The sequence below is a fragment of the Eurosta solidaginis genome, chromosome X (assembly GCF_040869045.1).
Source record: "Eurosta solidaginis isolate ZX-2024a chromosome X, ASM4086904v1, whole genome shotgun sequence".
NCBI classification, from domain to species: Eukaryota; Metazoa; Arthropoda; class Insecta; order Diptera; family Tephritidae; genus Eurosta; species Eurosta solidaginis.
Genome location: NC_090324.1, coordinates 55,665,450 through 55,690,015, shown reverse-complemented (window position 1 = coordinate 55,690,015; position 24,566 = coordinate 55,665,450). Strand labels below are relative to the sequence as shown.

The following is a 24,566-nucleotide window of genomic DNA, read 5'->3' as shown; positions in this document are numbered from 1 at the left end:
TGAATAGCTCCGCAGGCAATCCATCAGCGCCCACGGCCTTGTTGTTTTTCAATCTGGTTATTGCTATTCTAACTTCGTCATAATCGGGCGGGGGGACATATATTCCACCATCATCGGTCTATTTGGAAAATATTTTTGAACATGAGCATCATTTCTTTTTCTCTGGTGGTTGGTCTTATAATATCTTCCACGGTAGGTTCTCTGTATATACCTATGGATATCTAAAATTCTTTCAACCACTCTAATTCTTTTGCAAAGTTCCTATTTTCTATTTCTCGCACATCATATGCATCACAAGTGATGGGGGTTCTTTTAAAATATTTATTGAGCATTCCAATTTACTCTTATATTTTGCAAAATTCAACAGGACTTTTTTCACAAATTTCTATTTATAGAGATGGGAAAGGGGTAAATATCCAAATATTTACCCAAACGAAGGGTAAAAATAATCTTTTAGAAAATATGGGAACAAACACCCAATTTGTCCTATATTGGTGGGTAGTTATCCATTAAGCTACCGGTTGAATTAGTTTTAATCTGTAATCAAGCGTTTTTCAAAAATATTTAGCCCTTGCAAAAATTTAAGTTTATCCAGTAAACATTTTAAGTCAAAAAAGAGTCGGAAAAATATCTAAAGTGGAGCGTTTACAGTCGGTATGTGCTCATTTAGGAGGCCGAAACCAATGTATTTCCTTCTTGCAATGGTCGTCCTATATGAGCCTATTAACGTATATCATTTGAGCCTAATTAAGAGTCCGACATAAGTCTTAAAGGCGTTTAAATAGCTCATATTATACTCTACTGGAACTCTCCGGCGTCACTTTTAACTCTAATAAACTCTGATTATCTGACACTTATATGGCCTATTTATTAGGCATCGTCAGCAATTATTGGGGTCATATATAGTTCGACACACCTGGACAGAGCGTGGCAGCTTTGCGGTCACATTAAAAATGTCGAGAAGCGTCCATGAGCGGAAAAACGTCATTGCTTATACAAAAAAGAATAGCAAGGGTAACAATAATGTACAAATGTAATTCATTTTGTATTAAAATGAAAAATGGTCGTAACAAATTTTCAAAATTTGTTCCAAACTCGCTGTGACGAACATAAATAGTTGATAAATGATAATTTTTGCATGCTATCTTAGGAGCTTTTAGTCCGTTAAATAAAAGGCAAAAATTTAATTTTCTTTCACCCTCCTACGCGTTTTGACGCTTTTCTGCTTCCTACATTGTCCACTTATTTTGGACTCGTTTCGGATTCTTAAATTATTAGCGATGTGAGCATGTTTGAGGGGTATCTTTGTTTGCGTAAATATGTGTTGCCTATAAACATTCTCTTGCACTTCTGGAGTTCAATATGGGTCCGAAAAATATCAGCATCAAAAATGCTATCACCTTAGGGCCTTTTATGAATCCAGTTTGATGAAATTATGAACAAACGAAAAATATTAAAATCAGTAAACTAGGCACCGGAATAAAAACTCAGAAAATTTTCTGCGACAATTTATTCTAAATAAATAATTAATTCAACTAATACTTATTTCATTTTTATCTTAAGCTCATGGGAGTTTTATCACAATAATTTTCTCCCCTATGTTTTCCGCTTCGGATATATGGCAAAAATTCTTCTTAAGAGCCCTGAAGTAGTGTCACTAAAAGACTCAAAATTATATACTGCTAATAAGGATCATATATAATATCGGAAGGAGGCCTGTATAAGAATTATGTTAGAGGCAAAATATGAGCATATACAATTCGCTTCAAGCTCCTAAATGAGTTCATAACGAGTGTAAATGATCCAAATTTTGGACTCCTTTCAGACTAATTGTTGACTCCGAGTGTTTGCTGGGTTGTTTGTTTAAAATCAAAGGAAATTGTTTTAATTTCAAATGACCTTTAAATTTAATTCCTGAATTGTAATTCCAAGCAGCCTCGATTCAAATGATTTTTAAATACCCAAAAAAAGAAACAAAGAAGGAATATTCCGGGTATTTTCATGGTATTTACCCATAAAAATCGTAAATACCCGGTAGAATCCCAACTTTATCTATTTAGTATTTCTTACTTATTTTTAAAAATCTACGTTGTATCTTAAACAAAAATTTTCTAGTTGAGCTACCGTGAGGTTACCAAAATTGTCCTGATTTTATACTTAAATATACTTAAATTGGTTGCTGCCAGTCATGCTGCCAGTCAAGGTATTGGTCGTCCAGTTGGATGGTCTGATCGATTGTTGATTGTTAGAATAGTATTCCACCCTTTTTATGGTGCCAGTCATTTGTCCATATTCCTTGTAGTTAACATTGCCTTTTTGATTTACCACCGATTGTTCAAGTCCTAAACTTGTTAATTTTGTAACAAGTAAATTCCTTAGTTCTAAGGGTGTTTTCAAAATTGCTTGATGAGTAGGTAGATGTAGGTTATAATTAAATTAAATTTATATTTTTATTTTGGTCTTTTAACTTTTTTTTTTGTTTTACAAATTTCAAAGAATGAAAATTTTTGATAATTGAAAAATCAATATTGAAAATTAAAATGTTGATAAAACATATTAAAATTACAAAGTTCAAAGTAAACACAAAGTTGAATAAAAATAAAAAGAACACTACATTACTGCCTCTTCCGAAGAATTGTTGTTAAACAAATTAAAAGTAACTTTATTTTTAGCTTTAATGTTAGGAATTTGTGCAACATCAATAAATGCTGGTTTTAAACGATCAACAGCAATATTTTTTATTTCATCATTTATTTCCACCTTGAAATTTTTTGTCTTTTTCGATAACGTTATAAGGATCCTCATGTGGATGTTGTAAAGCATGTTTGTTTACAACACGCACAAAAACAAACTTACAATCTTTTAAGTCCTTTGGAATAACAGTATTAGAAGAATTTTGATGATGGACTAAATTTGATATACAATTTTTAAAGTGTTCACGTAAACTATTTAAGACATCTGCCGAACTTAAATTTTCATTAACCGAGACAAAAAGCTCAGCAGGTAACCGTAAATTTTGACCATAAACCATTTCTGCAGTTGTAGCCGAATCATATTCTTTGAAAGTTGATCGCAAACCTAGAAGTATTATCGGCAACTATTGATGCCAATCTCTGAGCCCATTTCTAGCCATAATTGATGATATTAACTGTCTATGAAAACGTTCCACCATTCTATTAGCTTGAGGATGGTAGGCAGATGTTGTTATATGATGACTCCCAAGTAATTTAGTTATTTCCGAGAACAAATTTGATGTGAACTGAGTGCCCTGATCTGTTGTTATTTCTAAAGGAACGTCAAAATGAGAAATATATTCATTAAAAAAATTTCTATAAATTAAAGTAAAAATATACCGATGTCCTTTTGATATTGGTAAAGGGACTACAATATCCAAATGTATATGCTCAAATCTACTTTTTGGTATTGGAATTTTGAAAATTGTTGTTTTTGTATGACGATAAACCTTCGACTTTTGGCAACTGATACATTCTCGATACCACAGATAAATTTGTTTGTTCATATTTGGCCAAAAATATATTGTATTTATTAGTCTACGAGTTGCCTTTGTACCTGGATATGATATTCCATGTAACATTTCAAAAATCGTTTTTCTTAAATTAAATGGAATATACGGCCGGGGATATTCACCCGAAATTTCACACCAAATATTAAAATTTAGTACAGGAACTTTGACTAACTTAAAGTTATTAAAATTTTGACGTTTGTTAGTTCATTTAGTTCACTATCTTTCTGTTGTTCATTTTGTAAAACTGTAAAATTAATCTCTGAATTTTTAATCAACTTCAAAAGCTCGAGACAATGTGTCATCTACAACATTATCTTTTCCTTTTTTATACTGTATATCATTAGTAAATTGCGCAATAAATTCGAGATGTTTTGTTTGCCTAGGGCTGCGCTCCGTTTTTGAGCTTAAAGCAAAAGTTAATGGTCCGTGTAAAACGTAAACTGTCGCCCTTCTAAAAGGTATCTAAAATGCTTGATATTTAAATAAATGGCTAATAATTCTCGATCAAATGCGCTATACTTCGTCTCTGATGGAGAAAGCTTTTTTGAATAAAAACCTAATGGCTCAGATGTACCATTAAAGTGTTGTTGTATGACACCACCAATTGCCGTATTAGATGCATCAACATTTAAAGAACGTTTTGCATCTTTATTAAAATCATTTAATAATACCTTAGATGCAAACTTTTCTTTAATACATTCAAAGCTTTTAGTTGATGTGTCGTCCCATATTAATGTTTTAGCATTTCTTGTTTGTTCTATTAATTAAATCATATATTATATTCGTGTACTCAGCTAGATTTGGAATATACCTATGGTAAGAGTTTACCATTCCTACAAATTCTTGTGCATGTTTAATAGTTTTTGGACGTTCAAAATTACGTATAGCTACTGTTTTCTCATCGGATGGCCTGATCCCAGAACTACAAATATTGTGCCCAAAAAATTCAATATTGTTAACACCAAAAATACATTTACTTGGTTTAATATTTAACCCAAACTCGGATAGTCGTTCGAAAAGTACACGTAGATGTGTTAAATGTTCTTCTTCATTTTCACTCGCAATAAGTAAGTCATCAATGTATGCAAGTACAAAATCTAGACCGTTAACAATTTCATTAATAAACCTTTGGACGGTTTGTGAAGAATTTCTTAATCCGAAGGGCATAAGCAAAACTCGAACATACCGAAAGTTGTTGTTATTGCCGTTTTGAAAATATAATTTTTAGCCATTGGTATCTGATGGTATGCTTTCACTAAATCAATTTTGGAAAATATATTTTTGTTTCGAATATTCATATTGAAATCGTGTATATGAGGTAAAGGATAACGATCAGGTACTGTAATAACATTCAGTCTACGAAAATCGCCACATGGACGCGTCATTAGCTTCTTTTTGGGGAACTAAGTGAAGAGGGGATGCAACGGATGAATTTGATGGTCTACAAATTCCAGTTCTTAACAAAAAATCAAATTCGGTTTTGGCTACTTTAAATTTAATCGGATCTAGGCGCCTGGGCTTAGAAAAAAGAAGGTTTCCTTCAGTAACAAGTCTGTGGACCGTAGTATGCTTAACTGGTTTCGAATAATCTGGTCCAGCTATCAATGATGGAAAACTTTTTAATAATTTTGTATATTTGTTATTTACTGAGAAAATTTTCGGAAGAGGAACATTACAGAAATATGAGATCGGGTTGAATGAAAGATTTGTCAATGGGTCAACTAAACGTTTATTTTTGATATCAATAAGCAGACCATATTTACTTAAAAAATCAGCACCGATTATTGGTTTCGCTATGTCAGCTATTAAAAATGTAAAAGGAAATTCGCGTCTCAAACCTAAATTTATATTCAAAATCTTTTTTCCATATATGGAAATATATGTCGAACTGCTGTTAATATAATATCGGATTTATTTTTACTTAAAAATTTTGAAACAGGCAAAATTGAAATTTCTCTCCCACTGTCAATGACAAAATTAAGTTTATTATCCCGATCATAAACAAGCGACGAGTAGATACTTCAAAATGTCCATTGTTTGTCGAACTATTATTTTTTGAACTATTATTTTTTGAAAAACACAAGGTTGTTGACATTTTTTAGCCTTGTTACCGAATCTATAATGATATCTACATACCCAATTCTGATTATCGCGAGAATTTGATCTATACTTTAATGGACTTCTTAATCTACTTCTACTAGTCGGACGAGATCTTGACAAATTTTGATGTATTTCTTTCTTAATTTCCGATAATTCCAAAGATAATTTTTCAAAATTTTTGTACATAATACTAGTCGTTTGAACCAAATTACATATTAATAGTGTCTTAAGAACATTTTGGCTGAAGCTAGTACCAGAGAGTAATACCAAAGACCGTTAAAATTCAAATGGTTTGCGATCTCCCATCTCAGAATCATATAAAACCCTATCTAATTTGGCATTCTCACTTAAAGAATTTCGTTCAATCAAAATCTACTTTAATGCAGAGAATTTATTTGTCTCAGGAGGATTTTGAACGAAATCTAAAATTGTCATAATTACATCTTGAGGAAGCGCAGTTATGACATATTCATATGTAGTTACTTCCTGAGTTATATTATTTCTATTAAATTGCATTTCGGCATGGCTGAACCATGCCTCTGGGCAACTCGTCCAAAATTGGGGAAGTTTAACTGATGTTGCAAAAATTTCATTATTGTCCTGATTCGCATATGGATTTATCAATTCATTTTGAAAATTATTATTTTGTAAATCGATAAGCGAATCATTCTGTTGATGTGTTGGTCTAGATGTATGTGTACTATGTGGTGGAGAATTAAACATAATTATTACAAATAAATAAAATATATTTATATAATTTAAATTAATTTAAATTCGCTCCTTTAAAAAATCGCTCAAAATTCTTCTTCTTAAATTGCAATCGTTGCCTCTTTTTCTTGATTTAATTTTCGTGATTGATATGTAGGATCGTAATATCGTTTGGATGAGCGCTCGTCTTCATTTTTAATTTTTATTGATACAGTAGATTTTTACTCACTGTGGTATATGGTGAAGAAATTATGCAATGGATTTAGAAGGGATTGAGTCTCTGAGAGATTGATCGATGCTTGCTTCTATATGCTGTGTCAGATTGGTCGTTATTATATTAACTGGTTCTTACTGCTGACGTTGTACTTAAATTTTTAATCTAAGAGTTTCATAAACTGTATTATCTGCTGACTCTTTTAAACAAATAATTAAATAAATAGCGCAGGCATCATACACATCACGAATAAATGAAGACGCTAATTGCAGTTTAATAATAAATGAAGTCTTCTTGTAAAAACACAGTTTTTAAACAACAGCCAACAGCAAAAGTTGATCGATGCTATTACACATTGATAATTCAATAGAACACTATTCAAATTATTATTAACTACAACCACAAGGACGATAAATTGATACTGCTGCCAATTCCAAGACAATAAACACCGATTTGAGGGCTTCCACAACAACAGTAGGAATGCAGTTTTTGGAGTTGCTGATAATATTGATTTATATTGTTATTGTAGATGTTGTTAAAATATGTTTTTTTTTAATGCTGTTTATATTTGTCACAACACTATTCAATATTTGCTTTCTAACATTGTTCTTTTGCCTGATTTTAGGCGCACTAATTAATTACATTAGTTTGTTGTAGCACAATTTTAGGTGTATAGGCGGGATCGCCAGTTGTAGGTTATAATTAAATAAAATTTATATTTTTATTTTGATCTTTTACCTCTTTTTTTTATTTTACTAATTTCAAAGAATGAAAATTTTTGATAATTGAAAAATCAATATTGAAAATTAAAATATTGATAAAACACATTAAAATTAAACACAAATGTAAACACAAAGTTAAATAAAAACAAGTAAGAACGGGACTTCATACCTTTCATGAATGGGGCTGAATAAAAATCTTATCCCGTTCGTAATCTCCAAATAATGGGATGTATAAGATAAGAAATATATAGTGAACAGATGTACATACTTAAACGATTTTTAAGATAAATATAAAATAAAAAATGGCAAAAACCCCATTATCTGAACGATCGGTTGTATGGGATATATATTATATATAGCTCCGATCGAAATGATTTTTACAGGAAATCTTCTATGATATATTAGAATAAATATCACCAAGTTTCACGTTTTTATATTGGAAACTAAGGGAGAAATGGCCAAAAATCTTTCTACCTGAACGGTCGGTTGTATGGGATCGGTATATACTATATACATATAGCTCCGATCAAAGTGATTTTTTCAGGAAATCTTCTATGATATATTAGAATAAATATCACCAAGTTTAACGTTTTTATATTGGAAATTAAAGTAGAAATGGCTAAAAATATTTCTATCTGAACGATCGGTTGTATGGGATATATTTTATATATAGCTCCGATCGAAATGCTTTTGTCATGAAATCTTCTATGATATATTAATGAATATCACCAAGTTTAACGTTTTTATATTGGAAATTAAGGGAGAAATTGTCAAAAACTTTCTATCTGAACGATCGGTTGTATGGGATATATACTATATATAGCTCCGATCAAAGTGATTTTTTCAGAAAATCTTCTATGATATATTAAAATATATATCACCTAATTTCAAGTTTATACTTTCTAAATTAAGGGAGAAATTGCAAAAAATCTTTCTATCTGAACGATCGGTTGTATGGGATATAACTATATATAGCTCCGATTAAAGTGATTTTTTTAGGATATCTTCTATGATACATTAGAATATATGTCACTGATTATCACGTTTATACATCCTAAATTGCGGCAGGAATGACCAAAATCGTCTTATCTGAACGATCGGTTATGTTATAGTGGTCCGATCCTATCGCATCCGACAAATGTCTAATATAATACAAAAATACATCCTTTTACCAAATTTCATTGACATATCTCAAAATTTGAGGGACTGCTTTGCGTTCAAACAGACAGACGGACGGACAGACGGACATGGCTATATCAACACAATTCGTCGCCCTGATCAATTCGGTATACTTAATGGTGAGTCTATCTTCTATATTTCTCAACGTTACAAACATCGGACCAAAGTTAATATACCATTTCATGTTCATGAAAGGTATAATAATAAGAACCCTACAGTAGAGATGCCCCGAAAATAATACGTCCATGGTGTTTTAAATTGATATGTGCATCCGATTCGGGAGGACCTTAAAGTAATTCTGAATGTACCAGTTCAAGGTTGAAACATCGAATCTCCTCTGGTGCGCAAAATTTCCAAAATCTACGCTTGCTTTTGCTGCCAAGTCGGCAGGATCTCCATTACAAATTCTTTCCTTTGTATGCAGAATATGGCGAGTATCATAACAGGAATAAACTATTCCTCTTTGACATGTTTAGCAGACTGCTTCTTAAATAGTACTCTGCCTATTGTCAAGTAGGGTTGGCAGGATCCTTGCGAGAGTTTGGCAGTCTGCTTCTAAACAGCAGTCTGCTGATAATACTCGAACTGGCAGAATCGCCATATAATGATAAAAATTAAATGACTTGGTTGCTTGTTGGTGTCAACCCAATTATTGTCTTTATTAGTGAAGTTATATTCGTATTTATACTAACCGATCCGAACCCGTGCGCATCTTGCGCAACCATTCTGTTATCAAATATCAACAGAAATCAGCTGTTCTATCAATAAATTAAAACTTACAGCTGGCGTATGGTAGCAACTGTCGGTAATGTAGTGAAAATATTCACAATAGTGCCATAGTACAAATAGATTTCTTTGTGTGCTCACAATCGTTTATTTTTAACATATTATTTTAACAAAATATAGCTAAATAAAAGCATTACGACCAAAATTTCCCAAAGCTCGCTAATAGCCCGAATCTCCATCTTTACAACCAACACTTTGTTTGTAGATTTGGATTCCATATAAAAGTGAAAAATGGACCCGTACATAATTCTTATGAGCTACCTACATTACATATTTACATTAATACATACTTACATACTAAGTGTACAAAATATAAATAGGCGCTGTGCCAGCGAACCGCATAGATACATATACATTCAGTTCGGTGGGAAGCGCAAGCTAAGCATAAATAAAACAAGTAAGTAAGGTTAAGTTCGGGTGTAACCGAACATTACATACTCAGATGAGAGCTTTGGGGACAAAATAAGGAAAAATCACAATGTAGGGAAATGAACCTAGGATAAACCTAGTACAAAGAGAGTAGATTAATAAGAGGGAGCATTGTAGAATCGTTCATTCGCCACAAAGTGAGACGGCTGCGACAGGAATTCACCATACGCTTTGCCCCTGCTTCGTTTTTATCAGATGGATTAAAAAAGTCATAAGCCTAGGCATTCGAACAAGTTTAGTGATGTAAATTGCATGCGCTAGCGCCAATGCCGGAGCTAGCTCAATGGTAGCGCATAGACGCAATGACTCCAAGCGAATTTTTGACACTACTCAGTAGTTAGTGTGTAGTACATTTAACTTGCGCTATTGAGTGAAACGATTTTTGTGTGTCAGGCACTAGTTTGGTGTTATTGGCGCTACGGGCAATGGTGACACTAAGCTGATGACGGCAGCGCTGGTAGTTCAACTTTTCAATCAGAGAAAGCATTGACGGTCCATGTAAATTATTGTGGCTTTGGCTATTATTGGTTGTGACTTTGAACCAAATAAATGCTGCGGACATAACAACCGGAGTTATTTTTGAGTTTTATATTTTAGATTTAATGTACAATTAATATGGGTTGGTTTGAGCAGCCAATAAATAATAGCAGTAGTATTATTTATTTATTTATTTTCATTATTATTTTCAATTGTTGATTTAACTTAAGCTGTTATGCCTATATTTTTCAGCCAGCTTATTTTCAAATAGGTAATTTTTCCAAAGGCAAAATAAATTACAGATTTATACAGCCTTAAAAAATCAGCTATGTTAAGGCGGACAGCATAGCAAAAGGGATGGAGAATTCCTAATACAGCCGTCCTACAATTTCCACAAAGTTTTAAAACTCTACAATGCACCGTCTTATATTTAAAGAGTCTTTGCCTAGGGTAACCATCGAATGTGTTTGTATGATATGGGTATCAAATGGAAGGTATTAAAGAGCACTTTAAAAGGGAGTGGGCCATAGTTCTATAGGTGGACGCCATTTCGGGATATCGCCATTAAGGTGGACCAGGGGTGACTCTAGAATGTGTTTGTACGATATGGGTATCAAATGAAAGGTGTTAATGATTATTCAAAAGGGAATGGGCCTTAGTTTTATAGATGGAAGCCTTTGCGAGATATCTCCATAAAGGTGGACTAGAGGTGACTCTAGAATGTGTTTGAACGATAATGGTATCAAATGGAAGGTGTTAATGGGTATTTCAAATGGGAGTGGGCCTCAATTCTATAGCTGGACGCCTTTTCGAGTTATTGCCATAAAGGTGGGCCAGGGGTGACTGTAGAATGTGTTTGTACGATATGGGAAACAAATGAAAGGTGTCAATGAGTATTTTAAAAGGGAGTGGGCCTTAGTTCTAAAGGTGGACGCCTTTTCGAGATATCGCCATAAGGGTGGACCAGGGGTGATTCTAGAAATTGTTCGCACGATATGGGTATCAAATGAAAGGTGTTAAAAGGTGGTTTCGAGATATCTAACACAATGGGACCAGGGTGACCCAAAACATCATCTTTCGGGTACAGCTAAATTATTTATATATGAAATACCACGAACATTATTTCTGACAATATTCCAAGGGCATTTGATTTCGCCCTGCAGAACTTTTTAATTTTCTTCTGCTTAATATGGTGTCACACCCATTTTACAAAGTTTTTTCTAAAGTTATATTTTGCATCAATAAACCAATCCAATTACCATGTATCATCCCTTTTTTCATAATTCATATAGAATTATGGCAGTTTTTCATTTTTCGTAATTTTCGATATCGAAAAAGAGGGTGTGGTCATAGTCGGATTTCGGACATTTTTTATACCAAGATAAAGTGAGTTCAGGTAAGTAAGTGAAGTGAACGTTTAGTAAAGATATATCAATTTTTGCTCAAGTTATCATGTTAACGGCCGAGCGGAAGGACAGAGGGTCGAATGTGTATAAAGACTGGGAGTGGCTTCAACCGATTTACGTAGTCAAAAAAAAAACATGTATTTAACTGGTTTCGGAACCAATTAAATAAAATTGTAAGTGATTAATTAAGTAAACAGTAGTAAAGTAGGTTGTGATAAAAAATTATAAATTTTTGCCAAGTGAAATGAGTTTTCTGGTTTAAACAAGTGTTTCACGAAATTTATACACATATATACATGTATATTTATATATAATGCGACTGAAAAGCAAATTTTAATTATTTTTTTGGTTTGTTCCTCAACGCTTAATTTTTTCTTCTATCTATGGTAAGCTAAAAAAGGAAATCTTGTGAGCTTAGGAAGGCTGGCAGTTGGTGAAGCCAACAAGCAAAATCTCGGTTCAAAATTCCCCAAAAGCTATACCAAAAAATCCAGTTTTGCGGGCCTGAGATCACAAACAAATTGTTTAAAAAAGATTCCTGAAAAGATTCAAAAGGAAAAAGGTGAACCGAAAATTTCGTGAAAAAAATGAATCTAGACCCTAAATGTGGAATTACCCCCAGGTTAAATTCTCCTCACAAAATAAAATTAATTCGCTGGCGCATACAAAAAATTACATAAATATACATATATAAATACAATAAAAGTTATTAAAATCAAATCGCTGCTAGTCCCTCCGTCCTCTCAGTGGTTGCTGTGGTTTTTCGTTTCGCTGCATTTGTGTTTTTTTTTTTGGTTATTTGCTGTTGCGTTTCCGTTCGACAGCTTACAGTAACATAGCGCTAGGTTCTTTTTTTATTTCCCTCCTTGCGGATTCCCCGCTGACTTTCATGCAATTATGAATTTGGTCTCCTCTGTAATATTCTTGAGTGTATGAGGTCCAGGGATACCCCCGCCGGGTGAGGACCTGTAATAGAAATAAAACAAAACCTTAATGAAAATTCTATTTATTTGTGTTTGCATGTGTAAGTATGAATATGTAGCTACGTAACTTATTTTATGAAATGTATGTCTTATTTATCTGCATTATTTATTTTATATTTTCATTTATTTAAGTTATTTATTTATTTAATTTATTGTATCATAGTTGTTTTAAATTTGATTTATTTAGAAAAATAACAATATTATTTTTATTTTTTTTTTGTTTAATTTATTTTGTAAGATAATAGTATTTTATCAAGTTTTTTTTTTTTTGATTTATTTGGGATTTTATTTTATTTAAGGTTTTATTAATTTTTAGGTTTTATAAAATTTTAGGTTTAATTAAATTTTATATTTTATTAAATTTTAGATTTTATTAAATTTTAGGTTTTATAAAATTTTAGGTTTAATTAAATTTTAAATTTGTCAGATTTTGATTTTATTAATTTTTCATTTACCTTGTAGCTTGCTGCAGGTCCGTTTTTGAGTGTACCGGTGGCCGATTATGTAAATTTGCGTTAAAAAAAAATGTCGGCACTTTCAACTGTTTTCAATACTTTAAACTGTAATATATATATTTTTTTTCTCGCAATTAACCGGTAAGACGTCCTTTTCTGTCTTCGACACTTCGATAATTAATTTAAGTTTTATATCGGCTATTAAGCGAAGAAACCACCAATGGTGGCACCTATGAACGGGCCCTAATTTCGATCAAAAAGAATGTCACCACATCAAACATTTGAGAACACAACCATGCTTTATGCATAAGCTGGTGTTTTAATTGACCGAACACACTCGCACGTGAGTGGCTCGGCCATAACATTTTTGGATCTAAAAACCGACAGCCAATAAGAAATTGTTAAAGGTAATAAAACACCCAAAAATTAGAAAACAGTAATTTTCATTGTGTGCCGGCTGAAATTTTTCTTTACAATCGATTGCACAATTACTGCGATGCAGCTTGCTGCGAAAATAAAAGCAATTTGCCACATATATTTTCTGTTATATTATATGGCGACCGTGACTTAAAGTCTGCGGCATCCAAAATGGCGGATTTTGGTGACGGGCAGCGAAAATGGGTAACACGCAGCGGAAAGTGGTAGCAGGTATTGAGTATACGTAGGCTCCAAAACGTATGCAAGCAAAATTCAAACTAAATTGCACAATACTATTGATTACGGCAAATATATATTGCCAAAAACACAGTTAATAAAAAAATAACTAAATTAAAAAAAGAAAACTACAAACGGAAATATGTGGTACAGAATAAGGCAAAAAAGGGGAAAAACATACATACTAGAAAACTCAACAAAATAAAGCAAAACAACAACATTTTTTCTTGGAGTTCACAACATTTTCCGGTCATCAACACATCTATCACATGGCAACATTATTTGCATCACAACATTTTTCCTGGCAAGGCAGTTTTCCGTCGTATATATCTATGTATATGAGTATGTATGGGATAATGTAGGTACATAGCAAAAAGCAAATAAACGTGATGAAAATTTTTAAAAAAGTTTTTCTCAACGAATCATTAGCTTACAAAAATTATTTTCCTGTGCAAAGCAGTGATGTACATACATATAAGCACATAAGTATAGATAGACACATTTCGGTTTTGCAGTAATATTAAATTTATAAATTGCTTTCCATGTTTTCCTAAATTTTCAAAAGTTATGTACTGTAAATGTTACTTTATACATATAATACAAATTTAAACGCATTCATTTGTGTTAAATTGCATGTGAACACCCGCATGAATGCATGAAAACTTGCATGAAAACTTCATTAGTTTTTTAATGGTGATTTTGGCAAACGGTACTTTGCGGAGTTTCTAAGGATATATATATAAAATATTTAAAATATTATTTTGCTTTTTTGCGTATCAGGTATAATTGCCAAAATGGGGTGTCCCAATTTAGTGCGTTTTAACTTAAATTACATAATAATTTTTCATTTTATTCAAATTAATTCTTGTTCCAATTTTGCTTCTTCCTTTGAGATTTCTTTCTTCTCCTTACGAACACATGTCTCTTACAAATGCAATAGCAATTCTCCGATTCTACAATATAGCTTCCTTTATACAATTTAATTCCTCATAATGCCTTTTACTTATTTTAAATTGTTATTTTAATAAAATAAATTTTGAATATTCAGAGTTTCTAAGTTTTTGCAATCGGTAGCTGCCCTGGAAGTCATTAGATCATCAATTGATCAAATTTGGAAAATTTTCCCGCCATATTCTTCGTAATTAATCAAAATTGGGAAAATTTCTCCTTTATATTCTTCGCAATTAATCAAACAGTTTATGGCTGAAATTCATTATTCTATTATTAAATTTTATGTAGTTTAATAATCCTCGGATTTGACAATTTTTCTCGATTTTGAGTTTGGGTCTTGAATTTTTTATAAACTTCTGCGATTATTGGCTTCTACTGAAATAAACTACGTCTACTTTATTACGCCACTTTGACTATATACTTGCGCTGCTACAATAATTTTTTTTTAATTTGTTAAATAAGCTGTGTTTGAGGTTAAAAGGTTATGCCAGAATTTGATACTGACCTAAAAGCAAAAAAACCTTGATTTCTTTAAAATAACAAAGCGAGTTTTGCAAAAGCGACCTTTAACACCAAATTTTGAAAAATTAAAAGAGTACAAGCATTCACTCGCTAAATCGTATAACGCTATCGTATTATACGTAACTAATAACAGTTCAGATTCTAACCTAAAACAAGCATAAGTACAGTTATCACGTTGTGAAGAACAATTAATTAAATGCTTCGATAGATTCAATTGCCAAATAAAAATTCCTGTAGAAGAATTAGGGATTATTCGTGAGGACTAGTCAGACGAAGAATTTTTCGATATCAATTCTCAAAGTTCAGAAAATTTTAATACAAAACCAAGTTTATTATTGCCTTTAGAAAATCAATCAGCAGAAACTAATTCACCCAATATTTTTTTCGATTTTAAACATCTTTTTGAAATGGCTACTTTAGAGCAAAATAGAAGTTTCATTAGCCTTTGCGCTTCAATCATACGCGAAAATTGAAGTGGATATTCACTTGCTTTAGAATCATTTTTGGAAAAAATCGATTTGATTGAAGGTTTAAGCGATGAAACTTGAAAATATACTGTTATTACCTTTATAAAGTCCAAACTCGAAGGCAAATCCCGGGAGGCAATACCTTCACAAATACTTTCTGTTGATGACATAAAAATAGCACTGCGTAACCGTATAAAACCAGACAACTCGAAAGTTGTGGCTGGAAAATAGCACCTTTCCAAGTAAACAACAACAATTATACTCACTTTTCTAGACGTGTTGAGGAACTAGCTGACTCGTTGGAACGCTCGCTTATAATCGAAGGTATTATTCAGGCAAAAGCTCATGAAATGGCAATAGTTCTATAGGTGGACGCCTTTTCGAGATATCGCCATAGAGGTGGACCAGGGGTGACTCTAGAATTTGTTGTACGATATTGGTATCAAATGAAAGGTGTTAATGTGTATTTTAAAAGGGAGTGGGCCTTAGTTCTATAGGTGGACGCCTTTTCGAGATATCGCCATAAGGGTGGACCAGGGGTGATTCTAGAAATTGTTTGCACGATATGGGTATCAAATGAAAGGTGTTAAAATGTGGTTTCGAGATATCGAACACAATGGGGACCAGGGAGACCCAGAACATCATCTGTCGGGTACCGCTAAATTATTTATATATGAAATACCACGAACATTATTTCTGACAATATTCCAAGGGCTTTTGATTTCGCCCTGCAGAACTTTTTAATTTTCTTCTGCTTAATATGGTAAGTGTCACACCCATTTTACAAAGTTTTTTCTAAAGTTATATTTTGCATCAATAAACCAATCCAATTACCATGTTTCATCCCTTTTTTCATAATTGGTATAGAATTATGGCATTTTCTCATTTTTCGTAATTTTCGATATCGAAAAAGAGGGCGTGGTCATAGTCGGATTTCGGACATTTTTTATACCAAGATAAAGTGAGTTCAGGTAAGTAAGTGAAGTGAACGTTTAGTAAAGATATATCAATTTTTGCTCAAGTTATCATGTTAACGGCCGAGCGGAAGGACAGAGGGTCGAATGTGTATAAAGACTGGGAGTGGCTTCAACCGATTTACGGGGTAAAAAAAAAAAAACATGTATTTAACTGGTTTCGGAACCAATTAAATAAAATTGTAAGTGATTAATTAAGTAAACAGTAGTAAAGTAGGTTGTGATAAAAAATTATAAATTTTTGCCAAGTGAAATGAGTTTTCTGGTTTAAACAAGTGTTTCACGAAATATATACACATATATATATGTATATTTATATATAATGCGACTGAAAAGCTAATTTTAATTATTTTTTTGGCTTGTTCCTCAACGCTTAATTTTTTCTTCTATCTATGGTAAGCTAAAAAATGAAATCTTGTGAGCTTAGGAAGGCTGGCAGTTGGTGAAGCCAACAAACAAAATCTCGGTTCAAAATTCCCCAAAAGCTATACCAAAAAATCCAGTTTTGCGGGCCTGAGATCACAAACAAATTGTTTAAAAAAAGATTCCTGAAAAGATTCAAAAGGAAAAAGGTGAACCGAAAATTTCGTGAAAAAAATGAAACTAGACCCTAAACGTGGAATTACCCCCAGGTTAAATTCTCCTCACAAAATAAAATTAATTCGCTGGCGCATACAAAAAATTACATAAATATATATATATAAATACAATAAAAGTTATTAAAATCAAATCGCTGCTAGTCCCTCCGTCCTCTCAGTGGTTGCTGTGGTTTTTCGTTTCGCTGCATTTGTGTTTTTTTTGGTTATTTGCTGTTGGGTTTCCGTTCGACTGCTTACAGTAACATAGCGCTAGGTTTTTTTTTATTTCCCTCCTTGCGGATTCCTCGCTGACTTTCATGCAATTATGAATTTGGTTTCCTCTGTAATATTCTTGAGTGGATGAAGTCCAGGGATACCCCCGCCGGGTGAGGACCTGTAATAGAAATAAAACAAAACCTTAATGAAAATTCTATTTATTTGTGTTTGCATGTGTAAGTATGTATATGTAGCTATGTAACTTATTTTATGAAATGTATGTCTTATTTATCTGCATTATTTATTTTATATTTTCATTTATTTAAGTTATTTATTTATTTAATTTATTGTATCATAGTTGTTTTAAATTTGATTTATATAGAAAAATAACAATATTATTTTTATTTTTTTTTTGTTTAATTTATTTTGTAAGATAATAGTATTTTATCATGTTTTTTTTTTTTTTTGATTTATTTGGGATTTTATTTTGTTTAAGGTTTTATTAATTTTTAGGTTTTATAAAATTTTAGGTTTAATTAAATTTTATATTTTATTAAATTTTAGATTTTATTAAATTTTAGGTTTTATAAAATTTTAGGTTTAATTAAATTTTAAATTTGTCAGATTTTATGATTTTATTAATTTTTCATTTACCTTGTAGCTTGCTGCAGGTCCGTTTTTGAGTGTACCGGTGGCCGATTCTGTAAATTTGCGTTTAAAAAAAATGTCGGCACTTTCAACTGTTTTCAATACTATATATATTTTTTTTCTCGCACTTAACCGGTAAGACGTCCTTTTCTGTCTTATATCGGCTATTAAGCGAAGAAACCACCAATGGTGGCACCTATGAACGGGTCCTAATTTCGATCAAAAAGAATGTCACCACATCAAACATTTGAAAACACAACCATGCTTTATGCATCAGCTGGTGTTTTAATTGACCGAACACACTCGCACGTGAGTGGCTCGGCCATAACATTTTTGGATCTAAAAACCGACAGCCAATAAGAAATTGTTAAAGGTAATAAAACACCCAAAAATTAGAAAACAGTACTTTTCATTGTGTGCCGGCTGAAATTTTTCTTTACAATCGATTGCATAATTACTGCGATGCAGCTTGCTGCGAAAATAAAAGCAATTTGCCACATATATTTTCTGTTATATTATATGGCGACCGTGACTTAAAGTCTGCGGCATCCAAAATGGCGGATTTTGGTGACGGGCAGCGAAAATGGGTAACAGGCAGCGGAAAATGGTAGCAGGTATTGAGTATATGTAGGCTCCAAAACGTATGCAAGCAAAATTCAAACTAAATTGCACAATACTATTGATTACGGCAAATATATATTGCCAAAAACACAGTTAATAAAAAAATAACTAAAAAAAAAAAGAAAACTACAAACGGAAATATGTGGTACAGAATAAGGCAAAAAAGGGAAAAACATACATACTACAAAACTCAACAAAATAAAGCAAAACTACAACATTTTTTCTTGGAGTTCACAACATTTTCCGATCATCACAACATCTATTACATGGCAACATCTATTGCATCACAACATTTTTCCTGGCAAGGCAGTTTTCCGTCGTATATATCTATGTATATGAGTATGTATGGGGTAATGTAGGTACATAGCAAAAAGCAAATAAACGTGATGAAAATTTTTAAAAAAGTTTTTCTCAATGAATCATTAGCTTACAAAAATTATTTTCCTGTGCAAAGCAGTGATGTACATACATATAAGCACATAAGTATAGATAGAGACATTTCGGTTTTGCAGTAATATTAAATTTATAAATTGTTTTCCATGTTTTCCTAAATTTTCAAAAGTTATGTACTGTAAATGTTACTTTATACATATAATACAAATGTAAACGCATTCATTTGTGTTAAATTGCATGTGAACACCCGCATGAATGCATGAAAACTTGCATGAAAACTTCATTCGTTTTTTACTGGTGATTTTGGCAAACGGTACTTTGCGGAGTTTCGAAGAATATATATATAAAATATTTAAAATATTATTTTGCTTTTTTGCGTATCAGGTATAATTGCCAAAATGGGGTGTCCCAATTTAGTGCGTTTTAACTTATATTACATAATAATTTTTCATTTTATTCAAATTAATTCTTGTTCCAATTTTGCTTCTTCCTTTGAGATTTCTTCCTTCTCCTTACGAACACATGTCCCTTACAAATGCAATAGCAATTCTCCGATTCTACAATATAGCTTCCTTTATACAATTTAATTCCTCATACTGCCTTTTACTTATTTTAAATTGTTATTTTAATAAAATAAATTTTGAATATTCAGAGTTTCTAAGTTTTTGCAATCGGTAGCTGCCCTGGAAGTCATTAGACCATCAATTGATCAAATTTGGAAAATTTTCCCGCCATATTCTTCGTAATTAATCAAAATTGGGAAAATTTCTCCTTTATATTCTTCGCAATTAATCAAACAGTTTATGACTGAAATTCATTATTCTATTATTAAATTTTATGTAGTTTAATAATCCTCGGATTTGACAATTTTTCTCGATTTTGAGTTTGGGTCTTGAATTTTTTTATAAACTTCTGCGATTATTGGCTTCTACTGAAATAAACTACGTTTACTTTATTACGCCACTTTGACTATATACTTGCGCTGCTACAATAATTTTTTTTTAATTTGTTAAATAAGCTGTGTTTGAGGTTAAAGGGTTATGCCAGAATTTGATACTGACCTAAAAGCAAAAAAACCTTGATTTCTTTAAAATAACAAAGCGAGTTTTGCAAAAGCGACCTTTAACACCAAATTTTGAAAAATTAAAAGAGTACAAGCATTCACTCGCTAAATCGTATAACGCTATCGTATTATACGTAATTAATAACAGTTCAGATTCTAACCTAAAACAAGCATAAGTACAGTTATCACGTTGTAAAGAACAATTAATTAAATGCTTCGATAGATTAAATTGCCAAATAAAAATTCCTGTAGAAAAATTAGCGATTATTCGTGAGGACTAGTCAGAAGAAGAATTTTTCGATATCAATTCTCAAAGTTCAGAAAATTTTAATACAAAACCAAGTTTATTGTTGCCTTTAGAAAATCAATCAGCAGAAACTAATTCACTCAATATTTTTTTCGATTTTAAACATCTTTTTGAAATGGCTACTTTAGAGCAAAATAGAAGTTTCATTAGCCTTTGCGCTTCAATCATACGCGAAAATTGTAGTGGATATCCACTTGCTTTAGAATCATTTTTGGAAAAAATCGATTTGATTGAAGGTTTAAGCGATGAAACTTTAAAATATACTCTTATTACCTTTATAAAGTCCAAACTCGAAGGCAAAGCCCGGGAGGCAATACCTTCAAATACTCTCTGTTGATGACATAAAAATAGCACTGCGTAACCGTATAAAACCAGAAAACTCGAAAGTTGTGGCTGGAAAAATCGCAGCTTTGCAAGTAAGCAACAACAATTATACTGACTTTTCCAGACGTGTTGAGGAACTAGCTGACTCGTTGGAATGCTCGCTTATAATCGAAGGTATTACTCAGGCAAAAGCTCATTAAATGGCAATAGAGCAAACCGTAAACGTTTTTCGATTGAACGCAATAATGCCAAGTTTAGTGAAATCAATTCTCGCTTCAACTACATTTACAGATTCCAAAGACGTAGTAGCCAAGCTAATAGTAGAACAGTCAAACGAAGTAAAAGAGCGTCAAGTATTAGCATTCAGGGGTCGTAGTAACAATAATTTCAGAAGTTTTCAAAGTAATAATCGTGATCGAAGTTTTTCGAATCAAACGCGAAATTACAACAACTATAGGCAAAACAACACAAGTTTGAACACAATTATAGTAGAGGCAATAATCGGCAATATTCTCGTTCAGGAAACCAATTTCATAACAATAACAATAATAGCAATAACAAAAATCGAACTGGCAGTGCAAACAATACTCGTACTTCGAACAATATGGGTAGAACTGCAAATCTACGGACTTTAAACGCGAACGCCCCTTAGGAGCGAATATTGAGGGAGGAACAGACGGGAAACTAACGGATTCTTCACACTATTTTTGTCTATTTCAAAAATTATTATTTTGTCTCGGATTGTTGTATCGGGTTTGTGGTCTAAATCGTCTACCCTGATAAGTTCCGTAGTTGTTATTTCTGTAACCTCCGCGGAAACTACCTCGATATTTATTTATTTTAAGTTGACTCTTTGAATTTATAGATTCTTACAGACTATATTATGCAAATTTTTACATTAACTTAATCGTAAGAAAAATAAGATCTTAAATTTTTAGTTAAGGCAGCATAAGGAAAAGTGTAGTCAGCAACTGAGGAGTTAAAAAACATATTCAGATCAGCTCACGTCCTAGAAATAGGAGCATATACACCATAAATAGTTCTTGAAAACCCAATTTTTAATGGTTCAAACTCTCGGAGGTTTCTGCATGGTACATTGAACTGAATTTTATCAAGAAGTGATGTACAATCAATGGTCCCTGAAATTATGCTAATGACAAATGAGCAAGATAGAATGGAACGTCTATTTGCAAGCGTGTTTAGTGCAATTGAAAGGCATCGAAATTCATACGAAGGCATTGGTTCAGAAAAGTTTAAAGAACGAAGAGCAAATCGTAAAAAAATCTTTCTGAACACGCTCAAGCCGATTATAGAGGCCAATTTGGTAGGGTTTCCTAATGACAGCCGCATACTCCAACCTCGATCTGACAAAGCCATAGTGTAAGGGCTAGTGTATGAACGCAAGCATTGCTTATGATCGAGTTATGACATAGTTTACTTGCGTATACCCCTAGGTTTTTGATTTCTTCAACAGATTGCAATGTATAGCCAGCGATACTATAGCAAGTACGAAGGGTATTAACTGATATTGAAAAAGTCACAAGAAAGTATTTTTTAATGTTTAACGATAAACGATTTAAATTACACCAGTTTTCGACATTATTAAGGTCTGATTGCTGACGTTCAGAGTCACCAGAACTATTTATAACAGCAGACACTTTAAGGTCATCCGCATACCCCAGCGGGTTAGGGGATCAGAATATACCCGCTGTAGGTATGCCTGTCGTAAGAGGCGACTAAAATACCAGATTCAAGGGGCTGTGTAGCGCAACCTTTCAGTTTGCCAGCGCTATATATAACTTCTCCAAACCCAATTGTCAACCTCACCTATTCGCGGGGAGCAACCTTATCGCTACAACAACAACAACAACAACAGGTCATCCGCATACAGCAGATATTCCGCAAACGAGAAGCATGAGCCAATGTCATTTATAAAAAGTATAAAGAAGAGAGGTTGTGGGACTACTGAGGATGCAATGAAGGCTCGGGATGTGGTATTACCAACGTCTACGACACAACGCTTGTTGGATAAGTAAGACTTAATCCACATCAAAAAAGTAGAGTGAAAACCCATAGCAGCCAGCTTCAGTAAAAGTATTATTTGAGAAACTTTGTCGAATGCCTTCGAGAAGACAATATAAATTGTATCAACTTGAAATCTATTCTGAGAAGCAGAAATGCACTAATCACTAAACACTAAACACTTTTAAGTTGCTTACAGTTGAGCAATTTGGTACGAAACCGTGTTGGTTGATAGCGATTAAACTTTTAATCGCAAAATAAAATTTGTCATTGACAACAAATTCAAAAAGTTTGGACACCGAAAATAGCTTAGAAACCGGTCTATAATTGCGAACATCGTTTTTATTGTCGCTCTTAAATATAGATGAAATCATTGCCCATTTCCAGTCATCCACAAAAAGACCAGTGTCCAGAGAATTGTTGAAAATTATTGTGAGTGGCATTGCCAAACACAGACAACTTTTTACGCAAAATGACCGAGAGGCCATCAGAGTCAGTATATTTTGACAACCTTAAGCTTCCTTTTGCCGTTCATAACATCCGAAACGGATACACCGAGATACCCGAAGTTAATAGAAGAATCCTTCGTTGAAGAAAAACTTGAATCAAAGGGCAAATCAGATTCAAAGTTGGAGTAAAAAAAATCAGCAAATAAATTAGCGGAATCTACAGCACTATTAGCAAAGGTGCTATCGTAGAATGCATTATTTGGAACTGTCGAAGAAGCCTTTTTATAAGATTTTATGAAGCCCCAGAAAGCCCTCGGGTTCGAGACTATATTTTTCTCAAAGCTCAAACTGTAGTTTCTGTACAGAAACTTATTCAAACTGTTGAACTCTTTCAAATGGTATTGAAATTTATAGTGATGCACTCGATTCCCAGTTTTTTTGTACAGCTTCCAAAATTTGTTTTTTAGATTCCTCAAATGCATTAACCGATATAGTTAAATTTTATACCAGCCGCAGGAGTAACGTCGGCAAATTCATAAAACTCCATCTCCAATATTATTATTGGTTTTGTTGCCTTATGCTCATTATTGTATTTGAGCTGCCTGTTATTTCCGTACAACTATTAGTGAATTTGGAAATAGCAGCGTTCATTGATGTGAAAGTTCCGTCTTGCATTATCATCTTGACTTTATCGTTAGAGCAGTTCTTGCACATAGCTTTGACTGCTGCTTGTGTAGAATATTTGTATGCCAAGTCTGGGTGTATTCCATTAGATATGTAAGTTCCTTCCAGTGACTTGGTGACCTTTTCTATTTCCGCAGTATACTGGGTTGCAGTTTTACTGCGTTGTTGTATATTCAGAAGTTTGCTGTCAAAACTTCTACCGATTCACCCTTAATAACAGATTTAAATTTTTGTTTTATCCCCATTATTGAATCTTCAGTACTAAGAAGGTTTATGGCTGTTCCTTTTAGCTTGCTTTTTATCATTGAGACAGCAACGGCTACGTGGCTATCTTTGATCTGTTCCATAATGTCGAGGGCATCCAGAAAACCTTGCAAATTCTCTGGTTTACCGTCAAACTCAGGCAGGATTGAAGAAGCTGTCTTGATAAATTCAACGATGGCTTGTACCATTTCGACTTCTTCTGTTTGAGTATTTTGTGTCTGACTTACGATTGTTTTTTTCTTCTTCTAAATCAGATGCTGTTTTTGCTTTGCATTTGTATGATTTTTCTGCTGTCATTTTCTCTTGCATAAGTGTCTTGGAAATTTCTTCCCATTTGCCCATATGTATTTGATGGCAGGTAAGCAGAAATATTAGAGTTTTTCTCCAAATATGGTTTTGTTTTCAATAAATTATTTGTTTTCCTTTTTAAATAATTGTACGTCA

General features: G+C 32.7%; 1 protein-coding gene across 1 annotated transcript in view; it reads left to right on the top strand.

Moving 5' to 3' along the window:
* Positions 1 to 24,566, top strand: part of LOC137234942 (nuclear factor 1 X-type-like) — a 2,160,399-nt gene that overhangs the window by 890,591 nt on the left and 1,245,242 nt on the right. The gene's annotated exons all lie outside the window — the stretch shown is intronic.